Here is a 21,138-nt window from a genome sequence, read left to right on the forward strand (position 1 = left end):
TGGACCCTTGGTCTGACCCAGTATGGCCGTTCTTATGTTCTTATGAGAAAAGGGTTTTCTGTTGCTATATGAAATCCACCCCCTTGAGAGGCTGTCACTAGGCTGCTTTAAAACATTTTTCACTGCCCTTAGTAACACCTATAAGTTAACTTATGGTTTTGGTGTAGACCAAGTGAGTCATGTTGTTCTTCCTGCATCAAATCCAATGATACATGGTTGAATAACGAATGAAAAAATATAACTAATGTTATGAAAGAAGTCAGATTAGATGATCAGAATGATTTCTGTCTTTAAAATGCCTGGACAACAAAGATACAAAATAACAACAGAATGGAAACATTTTAAATTTAGAACAGTTTTGTAAACCATATATTACACTAGTAAAAATGAACCACCTAATATCTTTTAAGTTAAGTCTAGATTACAATGATCTATTGCAAAAAGATATGCAAATTGTGCTCCATAATTTACGTACCTTTTTCCATAAGTTTTTTTGGAAGAGGCTTTTTTGAAATGTGGCCCATCTATAGTGGGCCAAATTTCGGAAAAAGCTCCCCTTTTGGAAGAGCCCTTCTTCCTCATGGAAGGAGGAAGACAGGGCTTCCGAAAGAGCGCATCTGCTCTTCTGAGAGAGAGAGAGAAAAAAAAAGCGGAAGAGCAGACGTGTTCCCTGGACATGGCGGAGTTTTTCCAGGATACCTCTGGAAAATACCTCTGGTATCCTGGAAAAACCTGTAGTCTAGACATAGCCTTAGACATTTTAATTGATTCTGATAAGATATATGGAAATGTAATGGTTTTAAAACAGAGAGTACTGAGTGCATTGTATAAGGCAAGCCTTGAAGATAGCTAATTCTAGGTGTACAAGAAACTAAGGAACCAGTAGCGTAAACTGGCCTAATATAAGCAGTCACTAGGCAAAAATTTCCCAGAGTATTTTGCCAGAATGCCTCTGTGCTCGTGGGCAGTTATATCCTCAAAGGTTATGGAATATACATTGCGAGGTACATGGTGTAACGGACCGGGCCGTGTCTGGGCACAGCTTAGGGCGTCCGCTCAGGGCGGATTGCTCAAATCCGGGGCTCTTTACAGTCCCCCTGACTGGCAACCTCTCCAAACAGGCCACAAACCAGTCTCACAGAGCGCTTCAGCAGCCTGCCTGAAGCCTCCTGAGCAAAACCCCTCCGACACCCCAGCAATATCCGTGCCCCAGATGGCCCCGGGCCTATACACAGGTGGGGGGTCCTAGCACCCAATCCCACCTACCCCGAACAAGTTCTGTCCGGTTCCAAGAAACCAGCCACAGATCCCTGGTCAATTTACCCTCTGGACCTTACCACAAATCACGCTGGGCCAATCCTTTAGAATCTATATCTAAAGGTTTATTGTTACAAGAAAGAAAAGCTTGAGAGTAAGGTTATTAAAGTACAGTACGTTACATGCACCGAATCTCCCAGTTCTCGATGCAGGCTCTAGCAGAGATGTTGCAGCTGCTGGTTAAAAGTCCTTATTGCACATCCTACGATCAGGATGGGTTCCCAGGTCTTCCGGGCTCTTCAATCCCTGCAGTGCTGCCTCTGGGATGAAGTGCTGAGCTGAGAACCAAAATGGCCTCGACCACATGGCCTATTTATCTCCTTCCTGGCCTCTTCTGGTCTCAGCCGGTCACCTGGTCCTCAGCCTCTCTCTGCTGGCAGCCCTTGGGTCTCCGCCCTCCTGCTTTAGGTGTGTCTTTGGGCCATCAAGGGCCATTGTTCCACAGGGCTTTGCTACCCAGCCTGTCCATAGCCATGCTCAACCACATTCACAGAAATATTCAGCTTCCACACATATTACAGATTCCTACCTACACACATAGACATTATACATTCACATAAATAGCGTACATAAGATCAACAAACAATTCAATCCCCCCATACCAATTTCTGGGGCCAACACCCCCACCCAGGGGTGCAGCAGCGATCTGGCTGCTTCCCTCCAATTCAGCAACGTGACACATGGTGATTTTATGATGCACACAAATGGTTCCCAGACTGAATGTGATTTGTGATTTTAACTTAGTTTTTATCCCGGATCTGCTGAGGAGACACTATTACACACCAGTGTTCATTGGAGAGCAATGATACTTTGAGGTGGCAATAGTTTTGTATCTGGTGCTGAGTATTCTGAGCTAGCAATGTAAAAGGTTAATTTACCTTGGTCTTACTAGTAGGGTTGCCAGATGGTTTAACCAAAAATACCAACACCCTCCCACCTCCCCCCAAAAAAACAACAAAAAACCAACACCAGGGAAAAAATTCTGTTGAGGAAAAAAAAAGGGGTGGAGGGAGACCAAAAAAAAAAAAAAGCATTAATACAGCATGGCCCTTTTAAGAAAAATGTTTAGGCTTTTTGCTGGTGGCCATCTTGTTTTCTTGATCGGAATCAGGTAAGCGGGGAGTCCGGGGGCCTGGGAGAGGCGGGGGGGGGGGGGGGGGGAGGGGAGCTGGGGCTGGTTGCGGAGTGTGTGTAGGGATGCCAGGTGTCTCGTATTTTTTCCACGTGGCAGGGGAAAAAAAATCAGAAAATAGTGGACATTTTAGGTGTCCGGTATTTTCTGAGTTTTTTTTTTTACTGAACAGGAGGTGAAAATACTGGACTCCTGGCAACCCTACTTACTAGTTAACTTGTCCTAATGGTTAAGGACAGCCAGAGCCAGCATTTCTGTATTGGCCAGAATGGCCTCAGCTACACTGCCTGGTCAGAGCTGCACTGCACTCCTGCCCCACATCATCTGGCTGGACCCACATCGCTCAGGCAGAATGGGCCCACCAGGCCAGCGCAGTTCAATCCCCAGTTGCTTAATCAGTTACCCATTTAAACAATATATTTTTAATTGTTCACATAGTTACCTTTTTAAATGGGATTTGAATCCCTACCCTGAACACCCACTTAAATCAATGGATTTAAATTCTCCACTCAACTTCTTCCAGGAAGCACTCAGCAGCTGCCTGGATCAGGCCCATTTTTGGTGAAAAGCCAAAATCATTTCCCATTCAAAGACAACTCCTTTCCTACTCTCCTTCCCCACTTTTTTTTAATATAAATTGAATGAAGAATTATGGCTTTGGATACAATAGCAGGCAAACTGTTTAGAATTTCCTTTTGACTGTAACCGCACTGATTCCACACAAGCAGTGTTAAAGTGGCCATCCCATGTGTTTTTGTCTTTTTTTCTCTAACAAAAAGATACAATGATTAGAAGAGTTAACAACAAAAAATAACAGGAAGAAAAAAAACCCCATAAAATAACTAATCTAAGGAGAAAGTAGAGACAAGAAAGCAGAGAAACTTTTGCCAGTATAGTAATGTCAGGTCATGGTTATTTTAAATGACATTTCTACTGTGGCAAACTCCTATTGTAGTGTAGACTATGCCTGTATTTGTTGCAGAAATGCAAGAAAAATCAAGATCCTATGAATCTGTCATATGCCCTAATCATGGACAGTATTGCCTATAGCTATTTTGGTGTGGTGTTCAGGATTTTGTTGGTTTGTTTTGATTGTTTTTTGAGATGATTAGCGATGCTTACACACTGCAGCAGTAATGGTAGTAATAGAATTTTATTTACACTTCTTCTAAATGGAATAATACAACTTCCCCTCCAGCAATACCCTGATATAATATGTGCACATACAAAAATAGTAACAGAAAAATCATGGCATTTTCAGTGCCCAAAATTCAAGTGCCTGGCAGTCGCACATCAAAAGCTATGAATGGGATATATCCAGCCAACTAAATTAGCTTTGTTAACATGGGTCCTACAATTGACAGCTTTTGCTTTTATTTATATATATACATATATATCTTGGATTCTGTTATTTCCACTCCAACTCATCCGATGAAATGGGTTTTACCCACGAAAGCGTGATCCTATATATTTTTGTTAGTCTCTTAAGGTGCCACAGAACTACTTGTTGCTTTAAAGTTACAGAGTAACACGGCTACCTCTCTGAGATTTTAAATCTTTGTTGTGATTTACAGCTCCTAGTTTCCATTTGTTATGTACAGTGCCAGACAATTCAGCATTAAACGTTTACGGAGACAATTTTGTTGGGTCTCTTGTATGTATCTTTGAATGTGTTAGTAAAACTACCTGATTGTCTGTCATGTCATAATGGTATCAAGAATGCATATTAAATCCACAGGCCTGACCTTCTTCACTTCTATCTTTTACATAACTTCACTTTTATTGTATTCACTCACCCAAAGACCTATAAAAATCCCCCCAAGTCTGCCTTATTATGGCAACAGTGCAATCACATTTTGCTCTTAAAATATCTTTAGGAGAAAACTCCATTAATTAAAAATGTTAATATATCTCATTTGGATAGCATTTTATGGTATCTTGGATGATACAATCCATTTTTCAGCTAGCTCACTGACTCTGAGGAGTGTTTGTGTGTTTTAAAGTTCTGCTAGGAAACAGAAAATGTTTTGATGCCTAATTTAGATTTTTTTTTCATCTTGAAGGGTTCAAAGGTTTGAGTATCCAAGATATTCAGAATCCTGTTGGGTTTTTTGAAGCACGTCTCAGAGAAGCAAAACAAGGCCACATACTGCAAAAGTTATCTTACTCTGTACTGAGGATCTCTGTCATAAGTAATGAATTACTAACCTTAACACATGACTTTTAAATGTTCAGAAAACTAAGTGGGTTGGGTGAGACCATTCAAAATAAGTAAGAATCCAGGTGAAAATTCAGACTCAAATCCTTTTTGGACTATTGTTTGATTGGCTATTATTATTGTACACGCTATGGTTTCAGTTTTATGATGCTGTCGGGAAGCTGAAATGTTAAAATATTGGTAGGGCGGCTTTTCTTAAAGTATTTCTGTTGTTGACAAAAGCAGAAAGTGTCAGTTATCTTTGGAATAAGTGTATTCAACCAAAAATACAAAAAAAATATAATTTATTATTACAATGTATTATTTCAACAAGTTTAATCTTAAAACTTATGATATTCAACTAGTAATAACAAGATTATGATGCATAATACAATAAATGCTCTGTATTCACAACTTTTTCTTATGTTATTTTCCATCTTTTTAGCTGCCTATTACAACATTAGTCATTTTGGATACATTTGAGTGCATACTTCTTCTGTTTAAATCTGTTTTATAAGACTGATCCATCTCTATTGCAATCATGGTCAGGGGATTCATGGGTCCTCTTCCCTCCCTTGCGGCTCCGGGGATGCTTGGGCGTGTGTGCGCTCTTCCCCTCCCCATGGTGGGGGAGGCGCACGCACACAGTGCACTACTCCTCCTTCCTTCCTTCCCCATAGTGGGGGTGGGGCCTCAGTGGAGGGGGCGGGGCTGTAGGTGAGGTTTGGGGCCTGCCTTCCCCTAGAACTTCTCAAGTCTTCTCAAATGTTCTCTGTGACAAACGGTGTGACAGACATCTCTCCTTTTATAACAGTATAGATTAGCTTTGCTTGCCTTCTTACTGATTCAGACATTACATTTTTGGAATTTAGTTGGCTTGATACTGTGGATGCCTTCTGCCATCATCTTGGTGTTTCTTCCTGTACACGGTCCTTACATGTTATACCAGTAACAGCCATCCAAATCCTAGCAATCCATTCCAATTATCACAATTCCACTAGGTTCACCAAAACACTTTCCATGTAGTCCTTCTATAGGCTATCAGACGTTGGTTGTCTTTCTTGCAGGATGCTTAACCAGTCATGACAGAAATCTCCTGTTTGTGTAATCCATTAAGTTCATGGACCCTCATGAAGACATTGTCACTCTCTTTGAAGAGATACTGAAAAAGGAGTGACCCATCTCTATAAATCCTGGTATGTTATTGTCACTACAGTTTGGAGTGAACAGGAGTTCACAGACTAGGCAACCCTGCTCTAGGGGAGGTGATCCAGTCTCCTCCTCTGTCCCTCCCACCGTGTTACAGCTTCCTGCCAGGCTGGACAATAACAGCCCATCTTACCTCCCTGCTGATTCCACCCCCCTTAATCCTTACTTCTCCCTGCTAGCACAAGGCTTCCTGTCCATCCCTGGCACTGAGAGAAGTTGATGTAGGTTCTGGCAGGCAGAGTGGACCCACATGCCAGCTGTGCTCTCAGCCAAGTGAGATACATGCGTAATAGTGCACATCTGGGCCTAATTTCTATGGTTGTAACAGCATCTGTGGATCCCAGCTAGAGCTGCAAGTGTTTTCAAATTTGACTTACAAGTTAATATCTCTTTGTTAAGACTAGAGCAGGGTGGAGAACCTCAGGCCCAGGGGCGGGATGTGGCCTCCGGCTTGCCTGGATCCGGCCCCTATGGTTCAGCTCCCACCCAGCATTAGAGAGCCCATGCTGGTACATCAGCCCACCCACTGCTCCACCACAGGGCTGGAACACACAAAATCTACTGGGCTAGGCCCCCCTAGGCTCTGGTGTAGGAGGGGAATGTGAGGAGTGTCTTTTTCCTTTCCATCAGGGGCCATGTCAGTGAGGTGGGGGGTTTTTTTTTTGGTTAGTTCTCACCTGTGTGTGGCCACTGACTGATTTTTCTGTGGGTCAGCAGCCCCAATCCAAAAAAAGTTCCCCATCCTTGGACTAGAGCGTGGGTTCCCAAACTGGGGGGAATGAAGAACTTCTAGGGGGGGTGCGAGGTGACCCAGTCCTTTTCCCCCCATTAACTCCCCCCCTCTTTTTTTTTGCTCAAGTTTTGCTGCTGGGGGGGCGGGGGAAGGGCGTGACGGTTTCTCAAAAATCAAAAAGGGAGCATGATGCCAAAAAGTTTGGGAACCACTGGACTAGAGGAAGGTCCCACCTCTTTGAGGTATTGTTTCAGATTGTGTTTTGAACATCACTGAACCAGTAGTTTACAAGAGATTCATGTTGTTAAGATTTTCTTTGCCACCATCAGGGTTAGAGAGGCAATTAATTACAAAAATCACCTTTCCCCCACCCTATCCCCAAGAGGGGGAAAGCTTATAATCTTGAGCACAGGATAGCAGCTTCCAGGAAAAAAGTGTCAGAAGTAATTGGACTGGTCTAGTCTGATGCCAAGTGCTTAGCATGTCAGAGTTGACAAGATCACAGCTGAAATTTTCCAGCTGTAGCAGTTAACTCATATAGATGTGTGAAATTAAGTCCAAGCTATTCAAACTGAACTGGGTGCTAAAAATTGAAGTGAAATAGGAAAAATAGGTAGAGCTCAGAAAAACAACAGCGTATTTGCCACCAAGGCTCATCAGAACAATCACAAATTTACATGCTGGTAATGGGCTTACTTGAGTTGGGTCATGGAGAGGGTAACATTTGATGACCTTTGCTTTTCTAGGGCCAGTTTCTGCAATCTAATGGCAAATGGGACTACTAAGGAAATATAAACTATTGAGTGTCAGAATCTGATCCTAATTTTTTAATGCCTTATAAAGGAATAACGACATCCTATAAGCACAAATTAAATTATGGTAAACTAGGGCAGTTGTGAGAAAATTAATTATCAAATTGATAGATGGGATGAAAAATAGCTGGAAATTTGCTTAAGGTGTCTCAGGTGGTTAATGCTAACTTTAGTTTCTGAATTAGGCCATGTCTACATTACATAGTTTTGCCAAGAAAAGGCAGTTTTCATTGATCAAGCAGTGGAAGTTTCTACACTACAATGCACCTCCTGTCAATTTATCTCTCCTGAAACACAGATGTAATAAAACAACCTTGATGACAGGAATACGTAAGCTTTTTGTAACACTGAGGGATGCAGCATCAGTGTACACACTGCATTCTTTAGGACACTCTAAGTTGTCTCCAGGAGGTGTCCCACAATGCTCATTGTGACTGTTCTGGTCACCAGTTTGCCCAGCAGCCAGTTCCACAGCCATGCACCCCTTCTCTTTTAGAACCTCAGGAATTTTTCAAATTCCACTTCCTGTTTGCTTGGCATGGACAGTTCAAATGCATCTTCCCAGCAGACCATGCCAGCTCCCTGCAGAAAACGTGTGCTCACCTGCAATACACCGGAACTGTTGGACCTGCAGGGAGAGAAGGCTGTGCAGTCACAGAACTGCATCAGCCCCGCTCACATTGAAGCAGGACCAAATAAACCCAGACCATCTTTGACAGGTATCTGACCAATTGTTGCTTATAAACTTCCAATGATGGGGATTCCACAGCCTCCATTGGAAGCTTATTTCAGAGTTTAACTACTCTTATACAGGTTACACCTCCCTAAAGGGGGACTCTGTGATCCAGCAACTGGACCATGGATGTTCCCAAGCTGGAGAGCCCTGATGGCTGAGAGCCCTTGGTGCAGGAGTCTGGCAAGGAGCAGGGGCCGGGGCTGTGTGAGCCGTCAGGGGAGCTAAGGTTGGGGTAGAGCAGCAGCCCGGCAGAGGAGACGGTGTCATGTATAAGGATGTTAAAATGTAATTATTCGGCTAATTGTATAGTCGATACAAGGATCGCTCTGCAGAACTGCAGCGAGACTGAGCAGCCCAGGCTTGTGCCGGCTCTGGAGCCACCCATGCTGTGGCTCTACATTTTAAATGTAGTAAGAGCCATTGGATTCTTACTACATTTAAAATGCAGAAACACAGTGATCAGCGCAAGCCAGGATTACTTGGTCCTGGCTCATGCAGAGTCCAGCAGCCCCAGACTATCTACCACGAACAGGGGCTGATGCTGGAGCAGCCCCTGCCCACGGCCAGCCCTGGCTGTCACGAACAGGGGTTGCTTGGCAGCAACAGTCCCTGTCCACGTGGGGGCTGATAGGGGCAGCAATGGGGGGCAGGCGGCACCCCCAGCACTAGCTCCTGTCTACCCCTTACTGCCTTTCATAGAGGTAGCAAACGGGGATGGGTACCACAGATAGCACGGGGTGAGCGGGGACTGCTTGAGTCCCCACTCGCCCCTTGCTCCCTGCGGCACTTCTGCTTTTGAAATGTACAAGAGCCCATACAGCCCCCGGAGCAGCTGAATTTAAAACAGCCACATGGCAACTGCAGGGCTATGTCTAGACTGCAAGCCTCTTTCGAAAGAGGCTTTTTCGGAAGATACTTTTGAAGAAGCCTCTTTCGACAAAGAGCATCTAGACTGCAAGCGGAACTTTCGAAAAAGCAAGCCGCTTTTTCGAAAGGCAGTCTGGATGCTCTCTTTTGAAAAACCTCTGTTTGCATTCAAGAACGCCTTTTTTCAAAAGAGCACTTTCGAAAAAAGGCGTTCTTCCTCATAAAATTAGGTTTACCACCGTCGAAAGAAAAGCCGCGTTCTTTCGATTTAATTTCGAAAGAACGCGGCTGCAGTCTAGACACAGGTGAAGTTTTTTCGGAAAAAGGCTACTTTTTTGGAAAAAAACCCTGAGTCTGGACACAGCCCAGGAGACAGAGCCAGTTGCTGCGTGGCGGCTCGGGCTGCAGTGCCTACCGGTCCCAGCCCCAGCTCAGGGGTTGGAGTGTCCCCTGTCCTGCTCCCCCAGTCCGGGCCTCCCCCATGCGAGCCCTGCCGCCAGACCAGCTTCTCACCCAGTCCTTCCCCCCCCCCACGGGCCTTGCTGCCACTCCCCCACAATCCTGCCATGTGTCCTGGTCTCCCACTTCTTCTGCACCCTCCTATCCCCACAAGCCCACCAACAGCAGCAGCTTATCTTCAGCCATAGGTTGTTGACCCCTGCTGGGTTAGCAGTGGTGAGGAAGGGAGGAGGCAGAGCAGCTGAAGGGGGAGGGGCTGTGGGACTCAGAGTGATGTCATTACGTCACTCTGTCGTCCTGCAGGAAAATCTTTTTATATATATATAGAGAGAGACATATAAGGTCTGTCCTCTCATCTGCAACATATAGAAATGCTTCCTTTCCTACTCTCCACTACAACCTTCAGTTTGGTTGGTGATGGCAAGTGTGAAAGAGTTAAAGCTGGTAGAAAATTTTCTTTTGTAAAATAAAGATTCCACCCAACTGACCAATTCAAACAGACACATTCAGGTTCCACACAAATGTATCAATACTGTCAGAACTTCAGATGCAAATTAGGCTGGTTCCTGCTGTCTAGCCCAGATTTTTTTCCAAAATATCTATTCCACAGGAAATTTTGCATTTTTAACATTTTGTTCTACTTTGGAAAGCAGAAAAACAATCAGAAACGTGAGACTTCCTGAAGGACAAGAACATTTTGCTTGAGAGCCTTTGAAAATCTCTATATTGAAGAGGAAATTAGGTAAGATTTTGATGAGCCCATGAAATCAAAGCTCCTCTATCACATACCTAACCAGGGTAGTTTCTAGATTTAGAAGGGTTACTGTACATCTATTGTGTAATATTAATGTGTTATAGGAAAAACAGTTACTGCACCACAATCCCATGCAAATATAATGGGGTTTAAATTTTCTTCTCTAATTTATGGATCAAAATGAAAAAAAGTACATGAAGATGAAGTGGTCTTACAGAGGACTGTGGTCAGAATGAAGGGGTCACAGAACATTGAAAAATATAGGGGTTTTAAAATGCTTCTTTTATGAGCATTTTTATTTAAAATGTATATTTTTGGTTTAGTCTGAAACCTCTCTTCCCCACCCCCGCCTGCCCCAGTCTACTGTAGCCAAAAGGTTTAATTTAATCCAGCTGCACTCCATGCTGGTTTTGGCTCCATGCAACAATGCATAGGGCCCAGTACTGGTACCCTTACTTATTCCGAACAACATCTTTCTTCACAGTCATTCCATTTGTGTCAGTGGTTCCATTTATGGAGTAGGCTGCTACTCAATGGAATAAAACCAGCACCTGGTCCCTAATAGAATATTTTTGGAAATTCTGAAGTTTCTTTCCATATTCTACTACCCTATGTTTTCTATCAGCCACTTCCTGCATTTTTCAGGTAAAACCAACTGTTGTATCTAGTCAGTTAGTGAAGTAATCATTCAAGATTTTTTCCCACCCCTTCCTGCCAGCATGATCTGTTTTATTATTGCCCTTTCCTCTCTGCTATGGAGGAATCATATTCTTTCCCCACACTTCCAAGATGTAAAGTAAAGATCAGGAGAGACAAAGTGTAAACAAGGCTGGGTATAATAGCCACTCTTTAGATTTTACCTCCGGGGGCAGGATGGGTCCATTAGTTTAACAACCATTGTTTGTGTTTGAGTGGTGTTTTTATTTATCGGTGACCTTATCACAAAAGAAACACTTTGTTCAAAGGAAGTGCCCTCCCTTGAGTTCTTTTCAGTGAAGAAAGGGCCTGGTTGGGACAGCCATAGGCTTTTGTTGTGTCCCCGTCACAATTGCTATAGTTTATAAGCTTATTCAATTGCTTTGGCTTCTTTTGATGTTGTTTTGTTTTGTTTTGTTCTGCAACTTTTAAATCTCTCTCTATAAAAAATATTTTCCGGTTAGATGACAGAGTGACGTCATCACATCATTCTGGCATCCCACAGGCTTAGGGTTGCCAGGTATCTGGTTTTGAACCAGACAGTCCAGTATTTGAGCTTTCTGTTCGGGAAACAAATTGAGAAAATATAAATGAGAAAATATAAATGTCCAGTATTTTCTAAATAAGATGTAATGTCGATTGTGATGTGATGTCAAGTGTGTCCGGTATTTTTGTTGAAACCATCTGGCAACCCTACCCAGGCTCCACCCTCCTACGGGCCCCCTGCCTTGGACATTGTTCAGGGACTGCACAACTTGCTCCAGGGCTGTTTTCTTGCTTCGCTATTCTTGGCATTGACGGGCTGCTAGGCCAGCAGGCTCAGGACCAGCGCCATGCACAGGTGAGGTGGCCCACATCCCCAGCTGCCCACCACTCCATCCTCTGCCGCGCTCCCTAATGGCTGTGTCTTCAGCCCAGCACCAAGACACTCTGGTGAGACCCAAGCCCAGCCTCCCTTCCACCTGCCCAGACACACGCGAGGCTGCAGCAGCGAGCGGCGCTTCTGCAAGGCAGTCGAGGAGGTGCCCAGCAGCACTGACCTGAGCGGCCTGGGCCCCCTTTGCCTGGTGCTGCAGCCCCTCACCGTCCTTCCTCCCCTGCGCGGTTGGAGCACTAGCGCTGGCTTCCTGTTGCAAGGAGGCTGGGGACGGAGGGGGAGAAAGTCCTGAGTGTCTCTGTGCGGGGAAGAAGCACTCCCCTTCCCAGTCTGAGGGGACAGCAGCATGCAAGTGCACTATCTGGAGCCTTTTCCTGTGCTCCCATTGGCCAGATTCCTCCTAATGGGAGCAGTGGAAGGCCGAGCTTGGGACTGGCGTGGGGCCGGAAGACAAGTAAGTGCCCCCCATCCCCTCATGCCCAGACTCTGGCCTCCCAGACTCTCACTCAACCCCCTGCCAAGACCCTCCCAACCTGCTCTTGTCCCCTCCACCCACCCAGACACACTGCCCCCACCCTGCTCCTGCCCCACACCTCCAGCCTCCCCTTCACTGCCCTGCCAAGATGCTGCACCCCAGCCTCCTCACTCCCCCTCACTGAGACCCCTAGCCTCATCCCTCTCTCCTTCACCAAGACCCCGCACCTCCAGCCTGCTTCTGCCCACCCCCCCAGGCAAGACACCCTGCCCACAGCCTGCTCCTGACCACACACCCTCAGCCCCTCCTGCACCCCACCTTCTGCCCATATCCTGAATTCTCAGCCCTATCCCACTCATTGGCAGCCCTGTCCCACACTTTTGGCCCTACCCCAGAGCGTAGGGGGCACACAAAATCCACTAACCCTGGAATCCCAGAAGAGTTAATCTGGCCTGAGGCCTTGAATCTCAGTCCCCTTCCTTCCTCTCCGCTTCCCCTCCCCCCCCCTCCCCCCGGGCTGGAGCACCAGGGGAGTGAGGTGTTTCAGTTGGGGGCCACATCATTGAGGGTGGTGGGTTTTGGAGGGGCTTTTTTTCCTTCTCACTTGTGTGGTCCCTGATTTTTCTGTGAGTCAATGGCCCCCGACCCAAAAAAGGTACCCAACCCCTGCCATTAACAAAGACAATATTGAAACTTTTTTTGTGTTGGACATATTATTTTACTTCATTTAAAATGAAGCCTGGCTAACAAGGCTCCAGTTGAGGCCCAGCCCCCATCTAGCCACAGCATCCTGTCCCCGGCCATGATCCTGGGACAGGCCATATGGTCCAGCCCCTATCTAGCCTCAAAAAGGACTGGTGGTGGCCTCCCGCCTGCTATGGCACAAGTAGGAGGAGAGGCCACAATCTGGTGGCAGTAGATGGCGGGGGGTTGGCGAGCAGGGGGTGCAGCCCTCTAGTTCTTCAAAATAAAGTTTTGGGAATTTCAGAAGACAGAAGTGAGGGTATTTGTGCTAAATAAATATCTGGGATCATTAGCTGATTCAGGAGAGAGAAAATTACAAATAGTATAGCAATATATTTATATTTCCGAATTAGTAAAGGGAGGGGAGGCTTATTCTATTTGATAACAGTTTACTGAATTGTCAGTAAAGCTACGGCTTTAACTCCTGTTTTAACTGCTGTATGTCCAGTATAAGCATAAACTTTTTATTTGGGAGATAAAGAGAGACAGTCAATGAATGATTTGGGGCCTTACTATTGGCTTACTTTGAGGCACGCACACTGCAGTTGCAAGTCTGGGATCAGTCCCTAGGTCCATCTAATCTGGGATTATGTCTCTGACATTGACCATCACTAGATGTTTCAGATGAATGTGGCAGATGGGGGTAATCTGTGCCTCCTTCCACGCCCCAGACACTAGGTCTCATCTTTATCTCTTAAGGCAGGGGTGGGGAACCTCCGGCCCATGGTCCAGATGTGGTCCCTGGCTTGCCTGGATCTGGTCCCCAAGGGTCGGAGTCCCCGCCCTTCTCTCCCTCCCTCCCCCCGGATTGGGGAGCCTGTGCTAGCACTCCAGTCCCCACTCCTGCTGCCTCCCCATAGGGCTGGAGCACACAAGATATTCTAGGCTGGGTGTCCCTAGGCTCTGGTGTGTATGAAGGGAATGTGAGGACTGTCTTTCTCCTCAATCAGGGGCCATGTCAGTGAGGATTTTTTGTGTGCGGCCCTCAATTGATTTTTCTGTCGGTCAGTGCCCCCCAACCCAAAAAAAGGTTCCTCACTCCTGTCTTAAAGTGCTACACTACCAAGTTTTGTCAAGGAAACAAATGTGGACACACACAGAAGTTGCCAAAGGTTATTTACACTTGCTCCCTCTGTCAACAGATTGTGTCTACATCTTTAGCTCTCTTGTTGACAGCGAGAGTAATGCACTATGGGTATGGATCCCATGGTGCCTGGCAATACCATCCATCGCTAGGTGGTGTGGGACTGCCCAACAAAGTGCAGGTCCATGGGGCATCTTGGACTGCGCAAAACATGCCTCCGGGTATCACTTTGTTCAGGGGCTTCTGGCATCCTTTCCACACCCTTTTCCAACTTCCATTCTCTGCCATGCACTCTAGTATCTGCAGCGAGACAGAATGGTTTCTGCACTTCACTCACATGTAGCTGTCTTGAGGACTTTGTTCATGGCAATGGAGATCACCATTGTTCATGGCAATGGAGATCACCTTGAAATTACTGACAGAAGAAGACCTGAAGGGTCCTGATAGCGTGCACAATGTGCACAAAGCACCCTGTCATTGCATTTGGCACTCAAAGCAGCTGTAGAAGGTAGATTGGTGCTTTTGGGCTACGGATATCATCACTGATTATTGGGATTGCATCTTACTGCAGGTGTGGGATGACGACCAGTGGCTACAGAACTTTTGGATGCACAAAGCAACCTTCCTGCAGGTATGTGCTGAGCTGGCCCCTGAACTGCGGTGCAAGGAAACGCGACTGAGGGGCTGCTCTTTTGGTAGAGAAGTTTGTGGCCATTGCTTTTGTGGAAGCTGGTTACTCTGGATTGCTGCCATTCAGTTCCAAATCAGTTTGGAGTGGGGAAGTCTATTGACAGGGCAGCACTTTTGCAAGTGCGCAGCACAATAAATCACATTACTGTGTCAGACTGTGACTCTGGGACATGTGGATGACATATGGAGTGGCTTGCCTCAGAGTACATCAATCTCCATGGTGCCTCAGCTGCTTGTGGATCACTGTGAACGTTTCACAGACATAAATGTAGGTGGTCTGGAAAGGTGCATGATGCACCCATCGTCAGGAACAGAAAGCTGCAGGCTGGGACTTTATTTACCCCAGTAAATTACAGTGGGGTATGTGGAACTACCCATAGTGATGCTAGGTGACCCAGCTTATGCCTTTCAGTAGCCCCTGGACAGCAGTAAAGAGTGATTCAACAATAGGCTAAGCCGATGCTGCATGGTTGTTGAATGTGTTTTTGGCTGACTGAAAGGGAGATGGAAGTGTCTCTATGACAGGTTGGACCTTTTGGAGGATCATGGAAGCCGCATGCTGTCGTTTACATAATTTGTGTGAGAGTAAAGATGAAGCGTTTGCCCATGGATAGAGCACTGAAGCACAGCTCCTGGGCGCACACTTTGAATAGCCAAGCATTCTGGCTGTCAGAGGAGCCCATAGGGTAGCTGTCAATATCAGAGAGGCTTTGAGGAGCCAATGTGAAATGAGAGCACTGACATTTCTGTGTGTTGGGGTTGCTTCCTTCCCTCGTCTCACCATTCATCCTGAGGGAGGAATTCCCATGAAATATTACTGGCTTCCTCAGGGGCTAGAGCAATTAGTGTGGGTTGTGTGATACAAAATAAACTCATGGAAACATGCATCACATTTGTCTTTGATCCCTTTCAATCGTGGTGACATACATAAGGGCTGCGTCTAGATTGGCATGATTTTCCGGAAATGCTTTTAACGGAAAAGTTTTCCGTTAAAAGCATTTTCTGAACAGAGCGTCTAGATTGGTACGGACGCTTTTCCGCAAAAGCACTTTTTGCGGAAAAGCGTCCATTCCAATCTAGTTGCGCTTTTCCGCAAAAAAGTCCCGATCACCATTTTTGCGATCGGGGCTTTTTTTCGGAAAACAAATCTGAGCTGTCTACACTGGCCCTTTTGCGCAAAAGCTTTGCGTAAAAGGGACTTTTGCCTAAACGGGAGCAGAATAGTATTTCTGCAAGAAGCACTGGTTTTTTACAGTAGGAAGTCAGTGCTTTTGCGGAAATTCAAGCGGCCAGTGTAGACAGCTGGCACATTTTCCGGAAAAGCGGCTGATTTTCCGGAAAAACTGGCCAGTCTACACAAGGCCAAGGTGGATGCTCAGTGGCAAGGGATGATAAGAGGTATTGGGAACCTCACACTTGTGTTAACGCCCAGCTGTCAGTCACAACTGCTGTGACAGGGAGTGAAATGTGCTGGGAAAAACCATTACTTGACTGTGAAAATGAGTGTGTAGGTGTAGAGGGAGGGTTGCTGGATAAAGAATTTTGCATGTGTAACCATTGAGGCTTCTTCTGTGTGGGCATAGAGCACATAGTTGTGTAAAGAGTTATGTATGTGTTGCTGGGGGGGGGAGGTGGAGCTTTGTTTTTATTCACTCTGAATCTCGATATGATACTTTGGCATCTCAGTTTTGTCTTCCATGACCTTTAACATGCACTCACTCACTTCTGTTTTGACTTTTATTTACCTGGTTCTCCTTTCTTCCATTTTTTCTGTTTGAAGCATTGAATGCTGTAAAACATCCTTCACTAGACCCGCTTTTGTCCTCCAAGGGTTTTCCTTAGTTGACGGAGTCTGTCTGTAGATGAGCGGACCTGACTTCTCACAGTCTGGTCTGGAAAAATAACCATTAACAGTAGAGTGACTGTATTGTTCCTGATAAAGATTGTAACATTTCACTAATATGCATATCTCTGAACAAAACTGGCCTCTTTTTTTTGTTACCGTAAAGGCAAACACAGATTTCTCCAGACACACGGATCATGGTGAGTTTTAAAGATGGTGAAGGGGAAACAAGGGTTGGGCAAGGGGCCCCAAGAAAGTACAATCTGCACTTGTACAGCAGGTGTGCATGGAAACAGTTTGTAATAATCCTATAGTTGTCCACAGCCTGCCATTACTCTGGCTGATATATCTCTGCTGAAGGTTAACAGGCACACCTTGGTTCTGCTTCTGGATGTGACCAGGGGGTGCCCTGCTCCTTATGAAGCCAGATTCTGTGCCACTTTGGTTCTGGCAGCACATTTTGAGGGATGAGTTAGGAGAGACAGTTGTATCACTGTGGTGGGGAAATGTCAGCTCTATCACGAAATCTCCCTGAAAAAATTAATAAGTAACTCAGGAAAAGCTTCAACACCATCTCCTAGCAAGAGTCTGTTGATATTGCTGTGTACATCAATGCCCTCTTTGGCCCTTCAGTTTGGTCTTATTCCTTTTTAAATACACATCTTGTATTCTTTCATAACACAGTAAACAAAAAGAACATGGATACTTGAGAAATTTCTCTCATCTCTTGTGTTTATTTGAAATACAGAGTTCATCATTGTGTAGAAAAAGCAAGCTGACCTAATTCTGAGTGTCAAACTGTCTGCCCAGCTTATTGCATAATTTGATAGACAATAACACCAATATTTATCCTATGAAGATGATACCAAGCCTTGAAGCAATAAGGGTCAATAAAAATCAAAAGGGCAGATTCTGTCACCCAGTGTGTCTCCTTTATGCTACTTTGGTGTAGGAGAGTGCAAATGGTCAACAATGAATTCTCCTAGTGCAGACATAGTATGAGGGCAGTGTAGATGGCCCTTTGCAACCCCTGAAATTGTAGGCACACGTTAAGGTTGGAACAGAAGTGGTCAAAGTCTTTCAGTCATTGTCAGCAGTGGGAAAACTGCTATAAATTAGATCAGCCCAAAAGCTGCTGAGAAGGTAGCACAGGGGTGTCCTACTGGTGCCGCCACCACCACCACCCCTTTTTTCTTTCTCAAGTGACTGAATGCTGCAGTCCCTAAATAAGATTTCATGCACTAATCATAGGGAGGTAGTCACTCATTAACGTTGTAGGGTGCTTGTGCTTCCTCTTCCCCTAAAGCCTGAATGTGTTCTTCTTGCAATACTTTTTAGTACTGCTAGTCCAGGGAGAAGATTTCAAGATCTTAATTTGCACACCCTAGGTGGCAGAAGATTGACAGGACAGTCTCTTAGTTTGCTCTTTTCCTCAAATATTGTAGAGTGTATAACAATGAACAATGTACCGATGAAAAATTATTAGTATCTTAAACTTGCGTTAATATTTAATTTCAAAGTACTTTGTCCACTAGGGATTTAAGTGACATTTTTTTAAAATCCCACCCCTATCTTTTTACTTTGCACAACGTCTGTACATTCTGTATATGGGAACTTGATGGATTTCAGTGGCATCAAATTTCCCCTTACTCTTGGTCACAGTGCCTGTGCTACACTTTGTGGCTGCTACAGTAGTCCATGATCTGTCAGGAGTTGTCAAGAGGTGGCATGATTCTATGAAAAAGCCACTTGCAAATGTGGATTCCATTTCTACATCTGCCATTGGTGAAAAATGTATCAAAGCAGTAACTTTTTGTATACGGCTTGAAAGAACTCTGTTCGCTCTCAGTGAGCTGTTTCTGATTAGCTAAACTCATGGTCACTTTACTTGTGAATCAGAGAAAGCTTCCACACATGTGCTTTAACTAATTATTTTAAATTTGCAGTCTTTTCCCCCACCAACTCCACTGATAATCCTTATTCAGAGTCCAGTTTATGAGATCCAGACTAGTCTTTGAGTTGATATGAAAATCATCACATCAAAGCAGGGTGTAGAGTCAGTACAATGGCAGAAATCCTGTCATGTTGGTCATTGAAATGAACTCATTATTTTGTCAGATCAGTGCTGAGATAAATTTGGATACCATTGTAGGAGAGTTGCTGGAACAGGAAACAAAACAAAGTGCTCCATTGCACTAAAGAATATGGGAGAGTACTTTTTCCATAGTATCTTGTTCTTTGAAAAGTCCCTGTGTAAAGATGTCGCCTTCTTAACATATATAACTATTGTATCTTGTGTTCAGAATACTTTTTAGTGGTAGCTACTTGCCTCCACTCATTGCTTGCCTTAATAACAAAAGTAAGATTTTATTTTTTTAATCTTTGTTGGCCTGATGACCCAGCACAACTAACTAGGATAATGTGAACTGCAGTCTATTCTTTCTAGGACATCATATACAGCAGCATTTCTCAAACTGTGGGTGCCAACTCCCCGGGGGTTACGAGCAACTTGGAGGGGGATTGCAAACATATTAGAGGGGGGTCACAAGCAACTGAGAGGCTCGTTGCAGCAATGGGGAAGGGGGTCGTGAGCAACTGAGAGGGGGGTTGCGGTATCACAAGTTTGAGAATCCCTGATATACAGAATTGATTACTAAATTCCTGTCACTCACACCTGTGCAAGGACATTGGAAGCAGTGAGGTATCAGAGATATCAAAGCATAATTTGAAGATGATAATGTTGTAAGAGACAAAACAACATAATCTGATTAGCAAAACCTTCTACAGGAGGTGATGTTGTGTGAATCCAACTTGAACGTCAGATTCCAGATTTAATTTTTAGGACTGGCAATTGGTAAAACCATATTTTGCTTGGTAAACTACATATCTTTGATATGGCAGCCACCGAGAGTTAATAAACATGGGACCCCAATAAGTTCATAGAAGAACTGCGCTTTAAGCTTGTGCTACATAAATAGCTCCAAGGTGAGTATTAGTAGTTGTGTGGTTCAGCTGTACAATCTGCAAGCCAGAACTGCACATGTCACAGAGATCTTTACAGGAGGAATGCTTTAAAATGTTATTTCATATTTTGTACCGCTTAAATTTAAATCTGTTTTAAATGGATTTAGTTAGACCAGTGCAATACACTTCATGGACACTCAAATTGATTTAAACTTGGCTTATGTTACATTAAATTGGTAAAGAATTAGTTTAAATCATTTCACTAAGGGATTTGCTCTGTTTTAATTATTATCAGTGTAAAAACATACTTACAGTTAAACTAATGCAACTTATAATATAGATAAGGCCTGCCCTGGTGGCTTTTAAATTAACAAACAATAAAAAAGCAGAGAAATTGTGCTATTTTCCCCTAGAACACTGCTATCATCTGTTTTACTGAGATCATTTAAATCAATCTCAATTTTGTGTTATAAATCTGATTAAGAAACCTTAAAACATAAAAAATATTGATGTCTAGAATTAAGATCCCAGAGCAGCTTTCCTGTAATTTGCTTCAACAAAACTTGGCAACCATATAAAAGAAAATATTTATCCTTGTCTTTGTAATTCCAAGGACCCTATTGTCTACTGCTCTAGACTTTTTCTTCATTTTTTTGCTGTCAGTCATCAAGGTTTTGACTTCATAGGCCTTTGCTGGCTGATTAGTTGCTGAGGATGTTTTGTTTCTTTTTTTTTCCAGAAACCCCTGGCTCCAGCCTTAAGGAGCCTCCAGCTTTGAAATTTCACTGCTAGCAGGAAACCTAAACTTAAATGACATCAGTTGGCTCTGTCAATAACACATTGATGACACAGAATGCTTACCCCTTATTTTGCCACACATAGACCTATCTTATAACCTAGATGTTTAATGTATATCTGCTTTGATAAAGCAAATGCATATGTGTTGGGTAAATGCTATTTTGTTATGTTACTAATTTGTCCATGGTTTTCAGAAGTGGCTGGATTCCATGGAAGCTCACTGCTGTGACATTAGAACAGAGTAGCAAGCTGGGAAGAAACTAACATCTAAAAATTCTCACGCGTGCATGCAGACTCTGTTTCTCTCGTGTGTGTATGTCTTTGTGTATACAAACACAGTCAGTTTACCTGGAGAATCCATTCCATTCAGTAATCTTGAATGGCTCAGATGTGCTCATTTAAGTTGAGTGTGGTATTGCTTAAAAAGTTCGTAAAACATGTGGTAAACAAAGCATGGTCAGCCTTTTGAATCTGTGACTGTTTTGAGAGATGGCAATGATTTCAAGGAAATATAAACTGTCTTAGCCTTAAAACTCAGCTCCTATCAAAATGGCTCTGTAATATTCATGGATTTACATGCTACCTCAGCAGTGTTAGCATTCAGCTTGTAGTACCCTATCTCCTTTTACCACTTTGTGCAAGGGAGAAGCAAGAGAGAGAGAGCAGAGAGCTGGTGCAGTAAGGCAACAATTCTCAATCCCTGGTCTGTGGACCTGTGCCAGGCCACGAATTGCTGGCTGCCAGGCTGCAG

The 21,138-nt window shown here is 44.3% G+C and overlaps 1 protein-coding gene across 2 annotated transcripts in view; it reads left to right on the plus strand.

Moving 5' to 3' along the window:
* The window catches only part of ARHGAP6 (Rho GTPase activating protein 6), a 479,589-nt gene that overhangs the window by 172,526 nt on the left and 285,925 nt on the right, over positions 1 to 21,138 (plus strand). The window lies entirely within an intron of this gene.

Source organism: Pelodiscus sinensis, chromosome 1 (genome assembly GCF_049634645.1).
Source record: "Pelodiscus sinensis isolate JC-2024 chromosome 1, ASM4963464v1, whole genome shotgun sequence".
In the NCBI taxonomy this organism is placed as follows: Eukaryota; Metazoa; Chordata; order Testudines; family Trionychidae; genus Pelodiscus; species Pelodiscus sinensis.